Source organism: Apium graveolens, chromosome 4, assembly GCF_009905375.1.
Source record: "Apium graveolens cultivar Ventura chromosome 4, ASM990537v1, whole genome shotgun sequence".
Classification (NCBI taxonomy): Eukaryota; Viridiplantae; Streptophyta; class Magnoliopsida; order Apiales; family Apiaceae; genus Apium; species Apium graveolens.
This window is the reverse complement of record NC_133650.1, coordinates 281,092,099-281,111,952: the sequence shown is the minus strand read 5'-3', so window position 1 is coordinate 281,111,952 and position 19,854 is coordinate 281,092,099. Positions and strand designations below refer to the sequence as shown.

The following is a 19,854-nucleotide window of genomic DNA, read 5'->3' as shown; positions in this document are numbered from 1 at the left end:
ATGAACCCAGTTTGAGACATAATCTTTACAACAGGTGTCATTGTTTAGAGAATAAAAGCTTGAAGAGAAGGAGAGTAAGTGCTTGACAGAGAATAAAATTAGAGCAGTTGAATTTGAGAATAATAAAAGAAAACAATTGCAATGAAATAAGCTTTTATACTATCTCAAAAATAACTGATAAAACAAATAAAGTAAAATAAATTAACCAATAGAAATTGCCTAAAATAGCCGTTTAAAAATAAACTATAAAAATTCCACCCATTATCCGTCGTGTAATGCTTACAAACTGTAAGTATACTCGATGGATAATGTACAGGGAATTAAAGGCTGAGATTAAGACAATTCGATGGATAAGGATAAACTGTTATCCGTCGAGACATAAAATATTCCAGAAAAGTAATTGATTTTTATTAGCAAATTATGTGTCGACGGATGACCAAACTCGATGGATAAGGGTCATCCGTCGAGATGTAAATTTTGACTTAGCCAAAATTTCATCCAGGACTGAAAAATCAATTAAATTTCTGGCTGCATATCAACTTGCAAAATAACTCAGATAGATTTAAGAGTAATTAAGCAGACCTAACTCACTTACCAACCTTGAAAAAGTGGATTCATCCAGTGGCTTGGTAAAGATATCTGCAAGTTGCTTCTCACTTAGAACAAAATGAAGCTCTACAGTACCATTCATTACATGTTCCCTTAGGAAATGTTACTTGATATCTATGTGCTTTGTCCTTGAATGTTGCACTAGATTTTTAGTGATGGCAATTGCACTTGTATTATCACAGAAAATTGGAATCCTCTCAACTTGCAAACCATAGTCCAACAATTGATTTCTCATCCATAAAATCTGTGCACAGCAACTGCCAGCAGCAATATATCTGAATTTTGCTTTTTACTGAACCAGGACACAAGTTTGTTTCCTAGAAATTGACAGGTTCCTGTTATACTATTTCTATCAATTCTACAACCTGCATAATCTGCATCTGAATAACCAATTAGATCAAAATCAGAATCTCTAGGGTACCAAATGCCAAGGTTTGGTGTTCCCTTGAGATATCTGAAAATTCTCTTAATAGCTATTAAGTGAGATTCTCTAGGATCAGCCTGAAATCTAGCACATAAACAAGTAGCAAACATTATATCTGGCCTACTAGCTGTTAAGTACAGAAGTGAGCCAACCATGCCTCTATAACTTGAAATATCCACAGACTTTTCTGTAGTGTTTAATTCAAGCTTAGTTGCTGTGGCCATGGGAGTTTTTGCAGATGTACAATCCATTAGATCAAACTTCTTTAAAAGATCAAAAATATATTTAGTTTGACTAATGAATATTCCATCACTAACTTGCTTAACTTGTAAACCAAGAAAGTAAGTTAGTTCTCCTATCATACTCATTTCATACTTACTTTGCATCAATTTGGCAAACTTTTTGCAAAGTTTTTCATCTGTAGAGCCAAAAATAATATCATCTACATAAATTTGAACAAGTTTACTAGAGCCATTAACATTCCTGAAAAATAAAGTTTTATCTACAGTACCTCTTGTGAAGTGATTTTCCAAAAGGAACTTTGATAAAGTGTCATGATGGATTTTAATCGCAGCGGGGGCATGGTAAAACACTTTTACACACATAAAATCCAAATAAAAGCATATAAATTGTGGTAAAAACATAGGGATCGATTACTAACCTTTAATATGCGATCCAAAAGCAACGTTCAGAGATCCTTAGCAGCTGCTCCTCAAACGTGAAGCACTCCACCGGTATCCACCAAGAAAATGACGTTAAGGAGGAGGAGGAGGTGGAGAGAATTTGGTTTTCTAAAACTTTTGGGTTTTTGGGGTTCTCATAAAAATAGGGTCTATAATAGTATATTTATAGGCAAAATTTTCAGCTGAAATTTTCCCATAAATATTATTATTATTATCCCATTTATTATTCTCATTAATAATTAAAACACCTTTTAATTATTAATCCTTTTTCTAAACACTTTAAAAATAATTCTCTCTCTTGATTTAATTTCCAAAAATTAAATCCTTAATTAATAATATTAAGAACTTTTCTTAATTAATTTATAATCAATTAAATCTCATTTAATCAATTATTAAATTTGCCAATTAATTATTTATTTCACAAATAAATAATTATTAGCCATTATTAATTAATTCCTCCACCATAAAATTATTCTCTTTTTATGGTGTGACCCTGTAGGTTCAATATTAAGCCGGTAGTAGAAATAAATAATAATAAAACTATTTTATCATTATTTATATAAATTCTCTAATTTATTAAATATGATTAATTAATTAATCACATTTATTCTACATCGTGAGGGATACTTCTCAGCATATTGCGACTATCCAGATAATATGAATTCACTACTTAGAATACCAAGAACCTATTCAGTGAATAGTTACCGTACAATAAACTCCTTCTACCCTACAATGTCCTGATTAAATACAAGGCATAGATCTCGTGTCAAGCCTATCTAATTCAATCACTTGCTTACCATTTACTATGCGTAGTTCTATACAAATTAGAAACTCCTTTCTAATTTCATTCACTCTGGCCAGAGATTCCTGAACTAGCATAAGTGGATCAACCTTGAACATTCGCTTCCTTCACTGGAAGGGGTAGATCCTATATTGATCATATACTATCTTCGTGTACAAATTCCTATACCCAGTAGAGCCCTAATAATTGTCCCTGGAGACTAAGAACTAAACCAAAGCATAGTTCAGTGTACACAAGATGACTATGATGACCTCAAGTCTAAGGATACTTGTACAACTATTACTATGTGAACAACTGCTGACACGTGAGTGAACTCCATCAGTTGTTCAGCTGGGCGAGTCATGTTCAGTGAACTTATTCTATAATAAGCACCTACATACTAGCTATAGTGTCACCACACAAATATCTGTGAGAACAGACATCCTTCATAATGAAGCAAGCATAGTATGTACCGATCTTTGCGGATTATTAATTATCAATTAGTAATCCTACGACCAGGAACTATTTAAGTTTAGAGTTATCATCTTTTAGGTCTCACTATTATGATCTCATCATAATCCATAAAAAGCTTTACTCTAAACTATGGTATATCTTATTTAAACACTTAAATAGATAAAGCCCGTAATAAAAACAAAACAAGTCTTTTATTAATATCAATGAAATCAAAACTGTAATAACCCCAATTTTTGGGAAATTTTTGAAACCCTTATGAATAGTGTTTTTGCTGAATGAGAAAACTTTTCATGCCACACTATGTAGGGGTTCTGATATGGATATTCTGAGATTTTATTAGTACTTTATATGGGATATAAGTGTATGTAAAGATCGTCAGAATCCAAATCCGAACACTTTGATTTTTCCCGGAAATACACTAGATACGGAAAGATTTGAGAAAAAGGTAACAGGATAAAAATGATTTAAATTAAAGGATTATAGGAGAGGATCATAAAAGGAATATAATATATTGAGAAAGGTTAAAGGAACCTAAGTAATAAGATCCCGGGTATGATCCCTCAAACGATAAACGAAAACGAAAGTTAAGCGAACCGTATAACAGATCAGCGGTCATTAGGCAAACAATTAAAAGCTAATCAAAGGGATTAGTGGGGGTGATGTCATCCAACCAATAGAAAGAGGACAAAGGAGGGGTGATGACATCACAAAGTGATGTAGGCATGACATAGAAGGGAAGGAAGTGTGGTTGAATTATAACCACACAAAATCAAGGTTAATTAAGTCATTAACCAAAAACAACACAAAAAATCAACCAACCAAGCAAATCATTTCATTTTCATCAAACAAAACACAAAAACCTCTTTCTTCCCAAGTTAACTCTCGGCTTCTTTCTTAAAATTTGAAGATCCAAGCTCCACCACTTACTATTTAGCAAGGTAATTATCTAAGCTTCCCCATGGATAGTTACATACTTCCTATAAGTTTAAGCTTCTAATTCCAAGCCAATCTTTTTCTATAAATCAAGGAAGAAGATGGTGAATAGTAACCTTCAAGAAATAACTTTAGTTTTCTTGAATTTTTATGAAAGATTAAGGTGATACAAGGATCAAGGTTCTTTAGGCATTCAAAGCTCTTGTGTTGTGTTAAAAAGCTTCAAGGAAGGTATAATCTCTTAACCAAGCTTTGTTATTGAATGTTAAGGGCATAATATGAGTATTTTAGTTCATGAGAGGCTTGATGGTTGTGTATGTAGAGATTAGTGAGTTTTGGGATGTTGTTGGATTGGTAAATGTTGTTGTTTTGATTAAAAGAACTTAAGTATGATTAAAGTTAAGTTTAGGCATAAGAATGAATGATTAAATTGAATTGGTTGGGGTTGTTATGATGTGATAAGGATGGATGTTGGTTGTATGTTGGATTTGAGGTTGATTTGGGATGGTTTTGAATGGTTTAAAATATTGGAAATCGCGTAAACATAGCCGTCGTAACGTCCGATTTTCTTTGGACTGTTTTTGTGCATAACATTAGGACCCGAGAACCCCCTGCTAGATTATGACCACTGCCATGTTTAGATAGCTCATGTTACGAGCTTCGTTTTGATATGTAGTTCGTTCGATTCCGATGCACGGTTTAGGAGAAACGACCGTTTCAAATAACGGCGTTTCGCGAACGAAACTTTTCCCCTCGCCTTACTTTGAAACATAGGTTAAAGACCAAAAAGGGTTAATTAATGTATGAAACATTTATGATAAGTGTGTTAGGCAGTTGGTAAGACATTCGCGAAGGAATCGCTTTAAAACTCGTAAAGGTTAAATTATTAAAAATGGTGGAGCCGAGGGTACCCGAGTGACTTAAGCGAATCAGTGAGCGCAAAATAAGCGTTAGAGTCTCAGTTAGTTAAAGTATAGATTTACAAGTGATTTTGGTTTAATTCCAACTTACTTGTTGTTTATAGGTTACCAGACTCGTCCCGAGCCTTTTATCACCCCAAGTCGCTCAGGCAAGTTTTCTACCCGTTATAACTGTTGTTGTGATGAATATATGTATTTGCATTATCTTGCGATAGATGCATGTTGGTTAATTAGCAAATGATGCAATATATTGAAGCATGCTGTTATGGTATATATATGTGCATGCCTGTTTCGCATTCTTTCCATATATATATCGGTTGGTTCAGTTGATAATACCTATGCTAGAGGATAGCGGTAACTTGCATATACCCTTAGTATAGGGACCCAAAGGTGAAAATATTTTCTAAAACCGGGAGTCGAGGATCCCGAGTAGATTTTGTATATATGGATATGGATATATATATATATATATATTTATATATATATATGGTTATAGTTTTCCAAACTATTAATCGAATAAGGTTTATTCGATAACTTTAACTTTATTTTATTATTTAATATTATTTCGAATATTATTCGAAGGCGTATGACTCCTTTTAATTATTTATTTGAATATTATTTGAATATTCATTCGAGGGCTTATGACTCTTTTATATTATTTATTGAATATTATTTGAATATTCATTCGAAGGCTTATGACTCAGTTTATATTATTTAATGAATATTATTTGAATATTCATTTGAGGATCTATGACTCCGATTATTTGCTGAGGTATATTCTTTATTTTATTAAAGAATAAAGTGTTAATAATCAAACTTATTTTCGATTATTCAAATAAAGATAATACTTTCATATAAGTATATCTTTGGTTATTTAATGTTTATTTCAAGTATAAGTTTTAATACTTCTACTTCAATTATTTTTATAAAGATTATTCTTTATGGGAATATTATTTAAATAATAATATTCAGATATTTTCTAATATATGGGGACTGATTTACTTCATTAAATCAGCTTTACTCCAAACACTCTTTAAAGTGTTTTCGAGTCTTCAAAATGATTTTTAAAAGTTAGAGCGGATCCCAAAACTCATTTTTATATTTAAGATCTTCCTTTTAAGGGGATTTAAATACTCGCTCAAAACCTGAGGGATCCGGCTCTATGGTGTATTTTATATTCGCAACAAGGTTGCTGTTTTGATAAATGAATTGATTACTTGCCCAATGTTCGGGAAGTAAGTCCATCTAATTGAGTCGGCATAAGCGACAGGCCGGGGTACGGTCTATCAAAGTGTAAGTGGCTGGGTGGCAGTCCATCAACGCGTAAGAGGTCGGGTGGCGGTCCAACACAAGGTCCTTATGTGGCCAGGGTGATGACCGGTGGGGGATTCATCCATCTACTAGTAGAAAAGGTTACTTATTGGTATCTTTGCCTGATCAGCAAGATATCTGGTTTATGCCAAAATTCTTTTCCTTTCCAAAATTCATTGGATGTTTCAAACTCTGTTCATACTTTACATAACAGAGGTTCCAGGAAATGTTTAAGAGATATATATATATATGGATATATATATATCGGGACTAAATAAAGTATCTCGTAACTTTATTTCATTCAATAATATTTCAAAGATTGAATCTATTCAAATCTTGTCTTGTAGTCTCATCTATGTGATGAACTTTTGAAACTGATTATAACTTGAACGGTGGTAGTTCAAGTAGTATTGGGAAAGATATAAGTATATTGGGGTATTTGGTAACCTCATCTTTTAAACTTATATCTAATTAATAATTGTCTTACGAATGACAAAGATTTTCAGAAAAACGTTGAGACAAGGTTAGATATATGAGATCACCTTGCAACGATATTTTTTTTATACAGTTATACACTGGGACTTTGTGTATATTATGCATGGAAGAGGACTTCCAATATTTTGAAAAGTATATATGTATATATACTGAATATTTTGCGACTTCATCGCATTAAGATATCAAACTTGGTTCATTTCTTTTGACCAAGACTTTCATGAGTACTATGAGAAGGCTCATATACTATTAATCATTATACATATTATTTTGGTGGGCTTGCTGCTCACCCTTGCTTTCTTCTTTCATCACACAACAACAGATAGAAAAGATGAACAGAACCAAGCTCCCGATTCGCAAGCGATTAGGAGACGTTCCGCAGTTTTCTAGAAGCATTGATGCCGCCGTAGCTGAGGTAGGAACTACCAATAGGCTAGGCTTTCAACTTTTGATGTACCAGATTTATTTATATTTATGAATTGTAATAATGGCAAAGAAATGTAAATTTATTCAGAAAACCTTTTAAGGTGTATTGGCAGATAATTGTGGAATAAAATGACTTGTGGTTATTTTGGATGTTCATCTCTGAGACTATAACGTGTGGTGTGTGTGTTTATTGTGGGGTCACAGTACAGAGTAGTTGAGTAATTATTAAGATTGGGTGTTATTAAGGGAAATGGAACTCGTGACGACCCGGATCCCCGACCCCGGATCTGGGGGTGTTACAAAAACAGATTACATAAAAGTTATTCCTAAATCCTCATACATGATTGGACTTAGGACATATTCCTTTCAATCTCCCACTTGTACTAAAGCCAATCACTCTGGTATCTAATACCCATCTTGTCTTTATGACAATCAAAGTGACTTTCATAAAGTAGCTTTATGAGTGGGTCTGCTATGTTGTTATGTGTGTCAACTCTAATTCAATACAATACAAGAAATGTTACCGCGCTCCCACTAACCCTTTCGTAGACGCATGGTTCATCTTCGTTTTTGATAAAATCAAACTCTTTGATTGTCTCATCAAAACGAATGTTCCATCTTTCGAGAAGCTTGCTTTAAACCACATATGGTTCGCAGCAGCTTACACACTAGGTTTTCATTTCTCTTGGAAAGAAAACCATCTGGCTATTTTCCAGATCTCATAGTCGTAGTAAGCAGCAATCGCAAGCAAAATCCGAACTGATTATAACAGGGCTACAGGTAAAAGGTTTCATCAAAGTCAATCCATTGCCTTTGTTTGAATTCTTTTGCCACAAGCCTGGCCTTAAAGGTCTCCACTTGGCCATCTGCTCTAATCATGCTTTTGTATCCCGTATACATAGATTTCATTCCGGATTTTATGGCACTATGCCATTTTTCTGAGTCAACACTACTCATAGCCTCATTATAGGTTACAGGGTCGTCATCATCAATGATCGACAACTCATTGTCATTCTCAATGACAAGGCCATAATACCTCTCAGGTTGGCGAGACACTCTCCCTGATCTATGAATGGGCTTTTCCACAAAAGGTTGTTCAGTCAGAACAGGTGTTTCCACTCGATCAGTAGTAGTTTATGCTTCTTGAACTTCATCAAGTTCAATTTTGCTCCCACTGTTTCCTTCAAGGATAAACCCATTTTCCAAGAAGGTAGCATGTCTGGTGACAAACACCCGATGATCGGTGCAAAAGTAATACCCTAAAGTCTCTTTAGGATATCCCACAAAACTACATTTTACGGATCGATATTCCAGCTTATCTGGGTCAACTTTCTTGACATAATCTGGACATCCCCAAATCTTAACGTGTTTAAGACTCGGTTTCCTTTCTTTCCATATCTCATACGAAGTTTGAGGAACAGATTTTGGAAGGCACCATATTCAGTAAATATGCTGAGGTTTCCAATGCATAACCCCATAGGAATACTGGAAGATTTGCATAGCTCATCATGGACCGAACTATGTCTAACAAAGTTCGATTTCTCCTTTCAGATACCAATCTGGAGGAGTCCACTGGGAGACTATACCATTTACTTTGAGATAATCTAGAAACACTCCATTAAAGTATTCACCACCTCGATCTGATCGAAGAGTTATAATACTATGTTTGGTTGTTTCTCCACTTCATACTTATATTCTTTGAACTTTTCAAAGGCCTCAGACTTGTGTTTCATCAAACACATATCTGAATCCAGATCTATCATCTATGAAAGTAATGAAGTATGAAAATCCACCCATGGCTTGCGTAGACATTTGTCCACATACATCTTTGTGTACCATTCCTAGCAAATTTGTAGCCCTCTCTCCGTGTCTACTAAATGGAGACTGTAGTGCCACAATGAAGTGAGATTTTCATCATCCCTTTTCTTTTATTAGTTTGTTCAATCTGAAGTAAATTATGTCACATTTATACAGACCATTATTTAAAGTACCACGTCCATAAAGAATATTATCTCTAAGAATAGAACATTCATTATTCTCAATAATAAATGAAAATCCAGCCAAGTCTAACATGGGAATAATATTCCTCACAATCGAGGGAACAAAATAAAAATTATTTAAAACAATAGTCTTGCCCGTAGGCATATGTAAATGAAATGATTCTACATCTTCAACAGCAACTCTTGCTCCATTTCCCATCAGTAGAATCACCTCCTCTTCCTCAAGAGTCCTACTTCTCCTTGGTCCCTGTAACAAATTGCAGATTTGAGAACCACAGGCGGTATCTAATACCCAAGTAGAAATTTGATTTAATGACATATTCACTTCTATCATGAACATACCTGAATCAGAAGCGGTAGTCTCACTACCCTTCTTCTTCTTCAATTCTGCAAGGTAAACCTTGCAGTTCCTCTTCCAGTGCCCCACCTTGTTACAGTGAAAGCAAACAACTTTGCTCTTGGGGTCTTCAGCTTTTGGTGGAACCGGCATTTTCTCACCTACTTTCTTCTTCTTGGAAGGGTTCCTCTTCCTTTTCTTAGGATTGGAACCTTCACCAATTAGAAGAACAGAACTCTTCTTAGGGGGAAAATTCGATTCCGCAGTCTTCAACATGTTGTGGAGTTCGGGCAGGCTGACATCCAACTTATTCATGTGAAAGTTCACAACAAACTGCGAGAACGAACTCGGAAGCGATTGCAAGACCAAGTCTTGGCTCAGCTCCCCATCCATGGCAAAACCAAGTTGTCCAAGACGTTCAATCAAATTGATCATCTTAAGTACATGGTCATTCACAGATGATCCCTCAAACATCCTACAACCGAACAACTCCTTCGATATCTCATATCGAGCTATCCTCCCCGCCACATCATACAACTCTTGTAGATGCATGAGGATAGTGTGAGCATCCATATGCTCATGTTGCTTCTGTAGCTCAATGTTCATGGAAGCTAGCATGATGCATTGAGCAACATTTGCATCATCTATCCACTTACGATACACAACATGTTCATCATTATGTGCATCACTAGCAGGTTCAGTAGGCTTAGGTGAGTCAATCACGTATTCCAGCTTCTCAATCTTGAGAACAATTCTCAAGTTTCGAAGCCAGTCAGCATAATTAGGACCAGTCAATTTGTGAGCATCTAGTATGCTCCTGAGTGATAGTGCAGAAGACATAACGTACAAAGTAAATCTGTAAATGATAAACACATAACAACACTTAGCAAATATTCGATTTCATTTCAAAACACTATATGAATCGGGTCTTTATTCATAAGTGGCTCCCACTAGTTTATCTAATTTATTCAACCCCCTACGTGAAAAATTAAGCATTCATAATGCTAGTGGGAATAGGGATCCTACATTCCATTACACAACCCCGGCTGTGGCACGAAACGCCATGTAATGTTCAATAGGCAGACAACTCTTGTCAATTACATCTAATGTTATTCCCTAATCAAACTTTAGCCTCTTGAATAATTGAGTCACGGCTGTGGCACGACAAACTCAATATTCTAAATCAAGTCTAACCCAACATTCCGTACAATTGAATCAGTCCCCAAAGGCCCACGGCTGTGGCACGTAACGACCTTTAGATTCTTATTCAATGTACACATCTCTATGTAATAGACAAGTATTTCTTATTTCGAAATCAAAGCCCTCGGCTGTGGCACGAAACGACAATGATTCAAAAATAAGAACTACTTTTCTATCATGTTGGAAGACTATGACCGACACAAGCCCGTTGTATCATTGGCCAATTACTACTTGATATTATTTAATTTTAGAGTGATTATATTACGTTACAATCATAATCATATTATAAAGAGATTCTTCCTTTTAAATTAAATATTTCAAATCAATAATCGATAATCAGATGATTCCCAGATCGGGTGGAGCATTATCAAGAGGCGTCACTTAATAACCCTTTCTTACAGATAGAAATCTGTTGTTGACAGAATCATCCTTTCTCTCATATCAAAAATTTATATTCAATTACGTGTTTCATAAACACAAGAATCTCATGATTGTATTCATAATATTATTATTAAGGTTATGAAACAATTTCACTATACTAGGTTGTCTAACAAACGCCTTATGTTCATTTAAGTTCACCTAAATCTATCATCGCATGATAAACTAAGCATATATCACATATATAAACATGAATAAACATCAAGGTAGGCATGTTATATCATCTAGCACATTAGTCTAAGCATTATACATCTCTATGTATCGCATGAAGCATTTAAAAGCAGTTAAAATAGTTAAAAACAGCTTTAAAACACTTTCGGAAATATAAACAGTTCAAAACTTTTATATAAACTAAAATTGATCACTACATTAGATCCGTCTCGGAAAAACGAATCCAACGGTATATTGCACGCCTAAAACGGAGTTACGAAACTCCCAGAAAATTAATTTTAATGTAAACAGTCGGGCTGTAACGCATTACAGGAACGCGTTACAAGCCCTATAACGCATTCCGGTGATGCGTTACAACCCTTTTAAGCCATTAAAAGCTGTAACGCATTCCGTGAATGCGCCACAAGGTGTAACGCATTCCCGGAATGCGCGACACCCCTTTATTTTTTTTTCTTTCCTGTAGCAGCCGCCGTGTTTTTCCTCCTCGAACAACGCGCCTGACAACTCTGTTCTTTCTTTCCGTGCAATTACAGACAGCATGCAGATGTATGGCAGCCACAGATATATTTATACATATACAACTTTATATACATATATATATATACATACTTATTTAATTACGAATTTAATTGCAAGAACTTCAAAAATTCATAATAAAAAATCTATACATCATAAAATTATGAAAAAAAATACCCAGACGAAATTATAAGGGCTAAGGCTCCCATCCCCCTCCCTTCCACCGATTTACTGATCTTTTGATCAGACGCCAGACCTTGCTATCGGGATAAAAGGCCCCAGGCCGTCTTTCAAGCGAGCGAGAAATGGTAATTGGTTCTTCTCCGCCTTCTCCTCAACCTCTCGCACCACAAAATCCGCGGCGCATTCGATGTCATCGCACCCTTCGGCTTACCCCGAGCGATCTCTTGTCCAAACAGATTTGTCCATCAGTAATGGGGCTTTCGTGCTTTAGCACTTGGATTTAACCTTTCATAAATCCCCATCAAGTAGTTCTTGATGAAATCCGTGATCGTCTCATTATTCGAAATATAGCTGCCCCCCCTGTCCCTCTTTATTTTGTTCAACCCCGCCGCCTTTTCCGCCTTTTGATTTTAAAGAATTCTCTTGTCTTATTTATTTCCGAGATGCATTCTTCTTTTTTCGGATGATTCCCGCCCTCTACAATCTCTTTTATTTGAGGGAGGATCTCGGCGCCTTCCTATTTGAGGCCGCCGAAGCATCTTTCTCTGCCTTTTTCCGCTCAAGAATGGCTTTTCTGCGATCAGGCTCTTTTTCATAATAGACGTCTTCAGCCGGTTGAGGGGGGAGCCTCAGGCGGGGGGCCGTTGAGATCCGGAATAGACGAGCCGACACCGCCTCCGACGGGGAGACGAAATCCTTCCATGGCCGAAATAAAAAAATAGATAAAGTATACAAATGGACCAAAGAAATAGACTCCCCAAGTCAAGGCCCAGCCCAAAAGCAAACAAGAGAGGAAAAAAACAGGTTTGTTTTGGGCTACCGAGACGCTTTCTTTATGCCCATCAAAGCACCTCGAGATGCTAATCCGCGAAAAATGATACGAGAAATTCGGAAGAACTCATATACGGAACGAAGGCGGCCCGTGAAAATACATCGGTTTCTTACTCGTGCAAAGGAACTCTTTCTTGGCAACTTGGACAACTTAGAACGATGTTTATCCCGCATCTCACTATAAAGATCGGGATCTTTAAAAAAAAAGGCTTTATAAAGCTTTCGTCTCAATTCATATTTAGCCGCGAGCAATCCCCGTTTGTGATCTCGTATATTTCGCTTCTCCGACATCTTACTTACTTTCCCCCTCCTCTTTTTGCAATAAGCCGCTCCACAGTGGTAAAGTCTCATCTTGTGTGTTGGCCGAAGTGACAATAGTCGCATTGAACCCTCGAATATGTTCGAAGATCTCGAAATGCTCTCCCAGTTCCGGGGATAATTTGCAAAACTCCGTTTCCATCGAGAATTGAATGGAGTTTTCCCGTATTTCGACCGGAGAATCTAACAGAGACATTACTGTGGAGATTCTGAACAAAAAATGAGACATTCCATGCCCTCGGAGAGCGCTTTGTCGTGCTAGGTCACTGACAGACCCCTTATTTGACCCCAAGAATGGATTGGATCGAAACGACTTTCCTGTCGAAGCCCTTTTTTTCTGTATTAATTTTTGACCGCGCGGAATCTCCATAGCCAATTTTCCATTTTTTATTATGAAATCAGAAGGTGCCGCCTTTGGTACTACTCTTATTTTACACGATCCGGGAACTTCCATAACGTTGGCGTGATTCGGTTTGAGCAGCAGATCCTGATGTGATACATCTTCGTAATGAAAATGGAGTGGAAACATGAGTTAACTTTTCAAATATCTATAGAAGGAGCGCTGTGAGCTATCTGCCCCAAAGAGTACTGAAGAAAATGAAGAAATCTAGTGTTTCTGTGAGCAATAAGCAGCAGATCTCCCCCTCTTTTTGGAAAGCTGGTGGCCGCGTGTGAATTCTTTCAAGGCAAGGGGCGGCCTGATTCGACATTGTTGTTTACTCTGATCCGGTCGAGGTGGTTTTCGTTTACCCTTTTTTTCTTTTTTGGCATAATTTCATTCTTTCCACCTCATCCACTAATCGACGAAAGAAAGGGCACCCTTCCCTTTCTCTCCCTAGGGCCTTCCCGGCAGCTAACCAATCATAAGGGCCCTTTCCCTCTAGGAGCTTTTCCAATGCGGCCTCCCATTGCCCCTTGCTTACCTTGATGGGGGAGCGTAATCCTTGCTACAAAGGAGCTTTAAGATCTTCTTCTTCCAAAAATTTAGAAGAAAAAGATCTGATGAGTCAAGTTCCGGCTGGCCCGGCCGAAAACGCCTGCCCTTCGACGGCAGGTTGATAATCTTATTCAAGTCCGAAAGAAAGGGGCTTTGAAACTTTTTCTTCCCCTCTTTCTTCCCCTCTTCGGACTTGATCCTGTCGAGCCATGTCTCTATATCCTCATCCTCCTCGGATACTGCATCCGCTTCTGGGCCAGCAGGTGCTGCATCCGCTTCCCCAAGCAATTCTCCCTGAGAGATTTCGGGAGAAGGAATTACTAGCATTTCCCCCTCTTGGGGTTGGTTCCCCACGCCCGCAGCCACGAGCAGGTCTGAGGATCCCGCAGGATCGTGGCCCGGATTGGGGGGGTACTATTACTTCCCCCCGCATCCCCCAAAAACTGGCTAACTGCTTTCCACAGTTCACCCCCTCCTCCTGTCATAAAGACTAGGTACAACATGAAGTAGAAAAGAAAAGCAACAAAGAAGAGCAGTGCAGCTCTGATCAGAGCGCATCTATTAATATAGAGGCGCCCTGGTAATTTTATAATTGTTTTCCCATAGACACCTGCTACTGAAAAATGAATATTGATCAGACCCGGATTCCTAGAGAATACAAAAACAGAGATTTAAAATTAGTGGACAGATACTTGGACACAGGTACGATTTTCAATATTCTCATATTTTGTTTTCTAAATGTTTTGCTTCTTTAAAGCCCCCAAAATCAGGGCTGTATTTTAAGCCCACAAGGCTTGGCTTGGGACGGCATGTTGGTATTCCGGTTTTGTTAGAAAGAAGAGAAATAGGCAATACGTTTTGACCTAAAATGGGCGACCGACCAACAAAAAGATCATTATTTCGACATCGTTGGTAGTTCAATTTAGACCATAATACTGCCTTCAACAACCCAACGACTCCCTCGTTTGTAGGCCATCTTAAAATCATAGAACAGACACAAAACACCCATTTTCAGGTTGGGTTGGTCCAACCAAGAAAGACATGGGAGTTTTAGGGACACCTGAGATAAGTCACACTTGGACCGACTACTTTAGTCAAGATTGGCTATCTCTATATACGCAAAATAAAGGCGAAGACTTTGCTCGTAGTTCCTCTCTCCTTAGTGTACTCGTGGGACTCGGTAGTGCGCTCGTGAGACATCGCGTAAGAGTGCTTAGAGCAGCTCGTAGCTATTGTATGCATGGGAGTGATGATATATTGATTGCACGAGCTAGCCGATTCGGATTGAGAGGAAGGTAAGTTCTGATCTAATATATGAAGACCTGTGTCGCACATTCGCTGCTAGAAGGAGTGAACTCGGGGTGAGATTGCTGCTTACTTGCTTGTGTCGCAGATCAGCTGCAAGAATAGGGTGAAAGGAAAACTTTAAAGCAGAAAGGCAGACGAACCAGGCAAATCATCTAATCCAGCGATGTGTTAAGCAAATAAGCAATTTACTTTTTCTCCACTGAATTCTTCACCCAAGTTTTTGTTGCAGGAGAAGCGGTGACAGAGCTGATCTATGATAAAGAGACAGAGAGGTCAATGCTTTATGTTAATAAAATAGGTCTTTAAGATCTTCTCCTAATCTGGCTGCTGGTACAGGCTTCCACCTGGCTGGATGGGACTTTCTAAATGAATTGATTCCTGCAAATCTAGCCTTGTCGCTTGATTCTCCGCTTAGAAATCAGTCATAGGAAGTTCAATTCTACCTCTACGCCAACTGCCCTAGCCTTTGCTTCCTCGGACATCTATGTGCTTGTTGATGCCTATTCAGACTCGGTGCCTCACAGCCATTACAGATTGAACTTGTCTGGTACGACTTCTTCCTTTAAATTAAAAGAGTTGTTCCAAAGGATAAAGGATCGGCCAGTGATTAAACCTCTTGTCGTACGTTTGGCTTCCGGCTTCTGGCCCCACCACTCTTTAATCAAGGAGAGGCGAGACTTCGTAAACTGGGATGGGACTATCCATACATTTCACTACTCCTTTCAGGCTTAGTTCGTAGTTTAGTTTAAGGAAGGCGACCAGCTCTTCTCAGAACCCCCGGGGAAACTCAAAGTTGTCTCTTGACCAGCTCTTGGGAATTCTGTGATATTAGTAAGCTAGGCCTATAGAGTTGCTTTGGTAAACAAAACCCCTGGAATTGCTTGACTTCTGCCTCTCATTACTTCAATTGGCATTGTATCACGAGTGTAGGAGTTGTCAAAGAAAAAAGATAAGAGACTCACTCACGGAACACTTTCTATATCAACGAAGTTCTAACCTCTGAAACATAGAGATATCAGCTGCTCTTACCTATTACTCTATTACATCTTACTCATAGCTAAAAGCAATTTACTCATACCTCGCTCTTTTCTCAAAAAAAAAGCTAATCTACTTAGCTTGAATACGAACTCGAACAGGGATATTCCATTAAGTTCAGGGATTCACCCCGTCCTTCTTAAGCAACTCTCACTCTTTCTTTCCACCGGATACCCTTGGCTCAGACAACCACACGATGGAAAAAGTTTTATGATAGATTGATCAAGGAAAAGCAATATCTATGAGCTGATCTTCCCTTTAGGCTGAGGAACGTAACTAGTTTCATTCCTTGAAGTCAGTCTGCCCAGGCATTCACCCAAGCACCAAGCCGGAGCAGAAGGGCAAAGCCAAGCCAGCCAAAGAAAAGAGGGATAGGCATGATTATTCTATTCTAAAGGTCAAGATACCTCCTTGCAACCAGACTCTCACAAGTCAACTACCTCTCCATAGCCTATGCGACTAAGCAAGTCAACAGTTTGTTAACAAGAGTGGCATATCCGGCTACAATCTTTAAACATTTCATCTCCTGTTAGTCGAGCCTCCCTCCCAGGCTGTGCTTTTCTTCTAGAGCGTTCTTGCCAGCTGGAAAGCATTCTGAGAACTACTAGCGATAATATACGCCCAGTGTCGCCGGGGGATTCTGTCCTTCTCCGCTTACTAACTGAGTTTCTTCCAACAAAGTTAGAATCTCACTCCGCCTTCGCCGGGGCTAGCTGCGTGGCTTCAACCCGTTCGCTCTCAGAATCACATCCAGATGCAAGAAAGCTATAGAATCAAGCTAGGAAGCTGTAGAATCAAGCAAGATTGCTTTACTACGAGAACAGGAGCAGGGCTTGAACCTGCAGTTTCCCATTTCCTGTTTCAGAATTTCTAACAAACATTATTGCTTTCTTTTCTTATGATATTTCTAGTTAGAGAGAATCAATTCAATTCCTATGGTCGCCATGGATGAAACGATTCTCTCGGGAATGGATCTTAGCACCCTTGATTCTAAATTATAAGGAGCTCTCCCTTGCCTTTGTAGATAGATACAAGGATTCGATGATATCGGAGGACCAGTTTCACGAAAGAAAAGCGTTTTATAGTTCTGTGTGACAGTGTTCTTTATACTTTTTTAAAACAACGGTTCAACGCTCATTGACAGGGTTCAAAGAAAGGGTGGGAAAGTCAGGAAGAAACAGATGTAGAAATAGAAACATCTTCCGAAACGAAGGGGACTAAACAGGAACAAGAGGGATCCACCGAAGAAGTAAGGAAATGAGTGGCAACATCTCGATCCTAGAAAGCAAAACTTTCGCCCGCTCAGCACGTACTTCACCACACCTCTTGGCTTACGGGCAATCTACCTTTCAGTTACTTTGTACGAGACGGCAGCGGCTGGGCGAGCAAAAAGTAGGCTGAAGTCACACTTTTGGCTTGCTACAGGCTGGGCTCGGGGACTGCAGTCAGCCGCTTCCCCTGTAGTCGTCAGCTCGTTCTTGACAGATCCGATCGGGTGTTCATAATCTGGAGTAAAAGGATTCGAACCTTTGCATGCCGGTACCAAAAACCGATGCCTTACCACTTGGCTATACTCCATACGGCCTGTTTTGGACGGCAGAACGGGGAGAGGGGGAAGGGAGAAGCAGGGCTCGAAGAAGAAGCCGAGCCGCGCAAAAGGGCGCGAGGATATAGCAAGTAAGCAGCAAGGTTCTCCCTTTAGGACCGACTACAACAAGCTCGCGGCTCTAATAGAAACAAAGGGTAAGCTCTCTGCTCTATTTACTTGCAATGCTACGCGGCTCCGCGTCCACCGAAAGTAGGTAACCTTCGTCACCGTCAGCGTTTGGTACTCTCTCGATAGCTTCAATAGTTCACTGAAGCCTTTGGTGTAATGAACCGCAAGCCCTTCAGAAAGAAAGACATAATAAGAAAGGGTTGGTTAAGAACTATTGACTGTAAACCATAGCAGTTACAGTCACTCAATGGGGATGTTCGCCTTTGGAATGAAGATGGATGAACAGGCACTTGAGCCTGGAACTGATGAAATTCGGGAAAAAGATAGAACCGGTCACTATACTGGGGGGGCGAGACATGACCGCGACTTAAGATTCAAGTACCGTTGAAAAGACTAAAGGAACGGGGGAATGACTACCTGTAATAAAGCACAGGCTAATACGAGCCGACCAGAAGAAGCAAGGCTTAGATTACCAGATCCTGGACACAATCTTCCTAGAAATGGAGAGCCCAAGACTTATTTACAAGCCCCTTTTTTTTTTTACTTTTTTTTTCATCAATGCTGGCCCAGTCGAGGCTCGTCCATGCCCAATCCCAATGGAAACCCCTTCGATTTGCCCCTCCCTAGCTCTAGAATCCACCCTCCCCAGTCCCTGAAAGCCCTCCCGGTGGCCTAGCCCTCTTTCTCAACTCGAGTCTTAAGTTCAGCGGCTTTCATCGTTGACGAACACCTGCGCTAATAAGACAAAGAAATGGGGAGTCTATGCCTTGAATGAATCAGTAACAACGGATTAGTGGAATGACAAGAGACGGATAGGGGGGCCTATCAATCATTGGTGGACCTTCCCTTGAACCAGTCGCGGAGCTCTCAACTGAGTTGTTTAGGTTCTTGAATTCCATCTCTAGTTGGGGGTTTCGGTTCGAAGGTTCTAAAATGTGGTGCGGGTTCATCTCTCTCGACCTGTTCAGGTTCAAGGGGGGGGTGATCGAGGGGACCCAGGCTTTAGATCTCTTCTCTATGGCGGGAGATTTCTTTCGTATCCAGAGTGTGTTGGGGAGGCAGGGAAGACGGATTGGGTCGAGAGGCGATGCTTATGCCTCTTCTTTATCGATAGGATTCCCATCATTTGCAGTCTCCGGCGAAGGAGACAAGGGCGAGGCACCGAACATGTTCTATCCTCAACCTCCATCCGTCATTAGTCATCTAAATTCGCCTTTCCTATTCACCAGTACACTGCGCGCTACAACTAGCAGCCCCTTTACTAGTAAGGGAAAACGCTAGCGCGCTAGCTAGCTACTTACACTTAGAAGTTATAGCCCCTACTTCTTCATTTATGGGGTATTTGAAGAAGCCTGCTGAAAAACAGAAGCGCGCAACGGCTGATGAAAAGCCGGCAGCTTGTTAGGAGTAGGTTTTGGCTTGCCCCCCTTTCTATGTTATTAGTAAGATAGGTTTGGAACCCTATACAATACAAGGGGCTTATGCACTCCACTCGTTACCACTAAACGACGAAGCCGGGAGCGGAAGAAGGGACTTGAACCCTCAACCTCAGCCTTGGCAAGGCTATGCTCTACCATTAAGCTATTTCCGCCAGCTACGGTAGTGGCGAAGCACTACTGAGCAATTCACGTATCACTTGATACGGACGACGCCTGTTTTTCCGCCGGACCAAAGTCTTGACCTCCGATCGAGCTACGAACACGAGCGAGTAGGTAGGCGGCTAGGGGGGGGGCTGCCTTTTCAATAAATCTCCGACCGCTCAGTGCCGCTATTGGTGCGAGTTGTAAGGAGTCTTGGTCTCGGGGGCGCC

The 19,854-nt window shown here is 39.3% G+C and overlaps 1 non-coding gene across 1 annotated transcript; it reads right to left on the bottom strand.

Moving 5' to 3' along the window:
* Window positions 1-19,563: 19,563 nt before the first annotated feature.
* TRNAG-GCC (transfer RNA glycine (anticodon GCC)) lies at window positions 19,564-19,635 on the bottom strand. Its single transcript has one exon. It is a non-coding gene; the product is annotated as a tRNA-Gly (tRNA).
* Window positions 19,636-19,854: the final 219 nt, after the last annotated feature.